We start from the raw sequence: 5,845 nt of genomic DNA, 5'->3' as shown, positions 1-5,845 counted from the left end.
GCTAGCAAAGGGCTCCATTCGCATGCTTTAGGGCGACGTAAGAGTTTGAGAATTGTGACTTTTGTATCTAAATATTCACTTTGGCTTTATTTATAATTCTTTCTCACAAGAGTAGGTGTAACTTAATTCAGGAAATTAAAGAGTAAACCAGAAGTAAGTCAAGATTAAACCACATCTACTCGCAGCTAAATATTTGTGAATTGGACACTTACTGACTAAACATTTGTAATTACAACTTCTCTTGGGTTGCATTTAAATGCAATTGTACACTGTAGGCCCAATTACAAAGGTAAACTGAGACAAAAGTCTAACGGGCGTATGTATAAACGGAATTTTTACTTGCAAACGCTGCAAATCGCAAAAAAGCCGCTTTTGAGACAAAAAATTTGCAAAACGGGATGTAGAGGGAAAATCACATCACAAAATTAAGGAATCGGAAAAGATTCCTTAATTTAAAGTTTACTTTATTGAGATTGGGTTCAAATAAAACAATTTGGCCTTACCCTGATGAGCATGGGTCCCACACTTTGAATCAAATTGGACGTGCACTTTAAAAGTTTATATGTCCCGGTAGTGAAAAAGTCCAAAATACATTTTTTACCATTGTGAGGTCTACCTGTCCCGTGGTATAGCATTGGGGTTTACTTAATACATTTTTATGTGCTACGGTTTGATTGGGGACAGATGAGCAATTCATGTTTGGTATCTATAAAAATATCATAAAACATTCTCCTCAATGGTAAAGTCGGATTTTGTGTTACTTTTTTAAAAATGCCACTTTTAGAAAGTTGGCATTTTCCTGTCCTAAACTATTTGGTGCCTGCAGCCTCCACTGGGTCATATGACTGGTTGTAGTTGTCAGTTAGTCTCTGCAAATTCCTGCCAGACAGTCACACAATAGAGGGATTTGGTGTACCCGAGTGGGTCATCTGCTGGCAGGATGGGGGGGCAATGGTGGGCAGAGCCCGCTTGTGACTGAATTGGCTGTGCTCTGCCATCACACAAATGCACTGTCTCTGCATTCAGCTTGGCGCCTAGGCAGGGGAGTTGGGAAATTCCAAGAACTTCAAAGAGAAACCTCTAGAAACTTCTCCCATCTTCAAAGAAGTCACTGGGTATAACAATGGGGCCCTCAGCCCCACTCTTCAAATCAGTTTCTGGACCTGAAGAACGATTCACAGAGGTCTCCCTGCTGCTTTGATCGTCTGGGTACTCCACAAGACTGCTTTGCTGTACCTGGAAGGACTCATTGGCTGCATGGAGCCTGCCTTGAATCCACAGAGGCTAGCCCTGCTGTTTGAGCAGTGCTTCTCCACCTGAATCTAGGACTGTCAGAGTGACTCCAAGTGCTAGCCTCCTAGCCTCCTATTCAGAGCCACAAAGATATAAAAGGGACCCACCATCTTGAGCCCACACCTGGCAGTAGCAAGTCCTGAAATTCCATTTGGAATCCCTCCAGTCTTGGACCTTGGGTGGTTGCGCTAAAGGTGCCCAGATAGCCAAAATCCAAAACTTAGTACTTGGATTTCTTTTCTAAAAATTGCTCTGGGAACCGAGGAAAGACCAGGAACAATCTGCTTGTCAATCTGCTTGTCAAGATGCATAGTCAGTAGGCCTGACATCACGCTACATTCTTCTCCATAGCAGCAAATCGTGTTCAGCGTTCCTTCTCCAAAGATGTATCCCATCTCCTGGAACTGTCTTCAGCTACAGCATCCTGCCGCATTCCGCTGGGGATTTTCAACTTCAGTAAAAGTGATTAGATTTGAACATAGAAATCTTCTCCGCAGCTTTGTGTCCAGTAACTTCCCTAAGGATGACACTTTCGTCTCATACATCACCTGCAGCCTTGCCACACAAAACTGGACCTACTCAGAAAAATGTTCTTGGAAATTCTTCTAAGTCAGAAGGTAAGGACCAACCGGGTCCAATCTATTTCTTATTTCCGACCCGTGCTCCACAGAGGTCAACCATATTTTTCAACTTTGAGCCAGTCTCCTTTCTTGTGTTGTGTTTTCACTTTGGTATTATTATGTGCTGCACAAATACTTTACACATTGCCTCAAAGCTGAGCCTGAATGCTTTTGTGCCTTACAACCACAGGGTTAATCCTTGTTTAATTTAGTGACTTTTATGGTTCACCCTGCCAGGAATTGCAGCTGTTGCTTGAACTGGGGTCAACACCGATCTAACCAACAACCAAATATCTCACAGAAACTTAACTTTTATGATAATCCCATGGGTGAGCGCTACAGGGGGGGAGAAATCAAGGCACATCCTTGAATAGCATGGCTTCTCTCACACCTCCCATCTCCCTGGTGCTTATGTGGCCATACATTAAAACATTCTGGATGTACTGTGACAGACATCCTTTCCTATTTGACCTCCATCACATTTTAAACAAATTAGGACCTGGTGTCCTTCCCTTCTTCCTCACTTTCCTCAGCAATCTTCTTCATAAAAAACAAATACAATATGCACCTGGCATACTGTCATCCTTCTGAATCTTTCTCTATGGTTTTCCTCTCCATCCCACTTTGAGTGTCATGACACTGAAGACATCTGTGTTGACAGTGGCATTGACTGACCCATTGCTAGGATAGAATACTGAAAAGGGAAAAACATGTGTTGAAAGGACAAAATTGTGAAAAATTGTAAGGGGTATTGGTTTAGTGCAGGAAGGGACACCTTTCTTTACAAAAGCAATCACCTGAGTCATATTTCTCCTTATGCTGCAGAATGCCCCTCCTGAGAAGGTGTATGTTTTTGGTGCATCACCAGGGCTACCCCTTTTGGTAAACTGGCAATGTGTCAAAATCCATGAGAGTTGTTTGAGAATACCCACTCAACACCCATGGAAAATCTTTCCAGGACAGAGTAACACAATGAGGTGATTTGCCAGTTGCTGCGTTCCCCACTGATTTATGAAAGATGTGCGTGACTTCATAAATCGCAGTTTGGACTGGCATTGCTCTTGCACCACATTGTGTGGTGCAACAGTGATGCAACTCCTCTCATGAATATGCCCCCAGATGGCTATGATAACTGCCCGCATACCATTTAGCACATGTTACTTGTCAAGTATAGAAGACAGAAGTGACTGCAGGTTAATGATATTTAAATAGGTTGAAGACATTATTAAGGCATACATCTGTAGCCCTAACAACTAGACATATTCTTCGATGGGCTACATATAAAAAGGGAAAATACAAATTGTAATGAGGATTGGTTTTGTGCAGGAAGCCACCCCTTTCTGCACAAAAGGCAATCCCCCAAGGCATACATATAATTTTTTCCCATATCTGTTAATTAAAAAAGCTTGTTTTGTTAGATGCATGTAGAGAAGTATTTGTTGTAGAATCCATTCCACACCCTCATAGTAAAATTATTAAATTAGTATGAACACATGTAATCCAGTATTAGGTACTGTATTTGCCAACTTTTGTTATTAATCTAGTACAATGTAACACACTTCAAATATGTTGTCTCATTTCATGCTAATACCCTATGGTATTTCATTTAACATTCGCTTTAAAATATACAAATTGAATGAGATGGAGATATGTTATTTAATACACAAATCTGCCTGTACCTCTTGCTTGTTTTAAGCTCTTTGTAATTATTTTGTTGCAACGTTTGATCGTTAGGCACTCACTGAATATGTATATTCACATTTGGAAGAATCAAGGAAGTGGAATTTCTAAAAGACATGTGGCAAGTGAGGAGCCAGGCTCATAACAAATCCACTTAATGCATCTAACTATTTTGAGTATAAGGAAATATATTAAATTTTAGTATTGCTGCATGTAACAAGTATGTTTACTTTGACAGTACACATCAAAGCACACTTTGTTGGTATGATAAGTGCGATGTGAAATCAGTAGGTGACCACATGAAGATAGATATTTCTCAAAAGAAATGACATTTTGAATGCAGCAAGGGGTCATATGTGTAAAAAAACATGTGAAATTAAAAAAAGCTGAAAAGAAGTAGGAAAAGCAGAAACTGGTGACAATTTTTCTGTGATTAATTTTCTGCTCCAATGGATGAGTTGCTATCATTTTAATCAGATCCATCTGGTCACAGAGATATATAGTGTTTGCTGGTTGCCCACAAATATGCGCTGATCAACTAAGTGGCAGCTTTTAATGATATTTCATTGTGCACTTACCATGCAGCAATTCGTCTAATGAAATCTAATGAATACAAATGGGTATGAAGGAAATATATTTTTTAAGAATAGTGTTTATTTGTACAGTTCTGAATTTGGGGGGGGGGTGATCCATGCTGTCATGTGATTCAGAGGCAATTTAGCCAGTATGCTCTTTCTTCCAAACTGTCCTTGATGTAGATGTTAAAAATGGAGACAATATTTAATTGATAATACCAAATGTTTTTTCAATTCTGTATTACCACACTTCTCCCCAAATAATCAGTACCCCTCTTGTGTGGGTTGGCATGTTGGCTGCAAAATGAAAGGCCCCAAATAGCAATTTGGAGACATTCAAATTTGAATCTTGTAATTTCAACTATTTTGGAGATGTGGCTACCCGATGTCTTTGGGTCCAAGCTCAGCCACCACAAAAGAAAACCTAATAAACACAGATATTTCTGTAACCTAGATATGCATGGGAGTCCAGGGTGGTGTGATTTGCATGAATCAAGGTAATATTCATTGCCCAAAATGCCCTAAAATTGTGGTTAAATTTCCACATTCAACTTGCATTTCTCAGAGGGAAAGTGCAATGAGGATCCACAGAATTGCTAATTCCCACTTTCCCCAGTAAAAATGGTACCCCACTGACACAATAAGCCCCACAATGCAACATTGAGAGATCTTCATCATGGAATCTGACACATTCTGGCAATGTTGGTAGTTACTTTATTTGTACCCATGCTCAACTGCCACCAAGGGAAAGCTGTTAAAACCAGATGTCTCTATAAACTAGACAACCAGTTTAGTCCAGATCGGTATGACTTGCATGGTTCCCTCAATGTTTTTTTGTAAGAATGCCCTGAAAACCTCAAACATTGGTCCTGACACAATAAGCCCCACAATGCAACATTGAGAGATCAAGTTTTCATCATGGAATCTGACCCATTTTGGCAATGTTGATAGTTGCTGTATGTGTGCCCCTTCTCAACTTCCACCAAGGGAAAGCTATTAAAACCAGATGTTTCTATAAAGTAGACAACCAGTTGAGTCCAGATTGGTATGACTTGCATGGTTACCTTAATTCTTTTTTTGTAAGAATGCCATGAAAACCTCAAACATTGGTAGAATCACACAGCTCTCTCACACTTTGGTGACGGAAAGTTCTGCAACCTGCAGGGATCCACAAAATCCCTACCACCCAACGTTCCCATACATCTCTTGATAATTTTATTAATTTTTTGGCAATTATGTGGCGGGGTCCATGAAAGAGAAGGATTAAAACTATGAAAATATCTAGTCAATCTTGTCTTTGAATGATCCCTGGTTGTGCCCATCCTTGTCCCAGGTAATTAGTTCAGCCACATAAATGGAGTGCCATTTTTATTGAGGCACCATACTGACCAAATAAAATGTCTCAGGATGTGAGGGAAACTCTTCCTATAAAATCTTGATATCATTTTTATGAAAAGAAAATGCTTTAGTTTTTGCACCAGAAAGATTTTCTTCTTTAGTGTAATGAATAAACTGTTCAGGTTCAGCACACTACAAAGGTTATGCAGTGGGTGTGAAATGTTTGTCCACAAGATTATAGGAGTTACATTTAATTTTCAGCTGAGTTTGTTGGCCCAGGCACAGCTGATGCTCACCTCCTGCTCTTGAGGTTTCAGTCTTTTAAAAAATGTGTCCCCT

The sequence above is a fragment of the Lissotriton vulgaris genome, unplaced genomic scaffold (genome assembly GCF_964263255.1).
Source record: "Lissotriton vulgaris unplaced genomic scaffold, aLisVul1.2 SCAFFOLD_327, whole genome shotgun sequence".
Classification (NCBI taxonomy): Eukaryota; Metazoa; Chordata; class Amphibia; order Caudata; family Salamandridae; genus Lissotriton; species Lissotriton vulgaris.
This window is presented reverse-complemented; position numbering follows the sequence as displayed.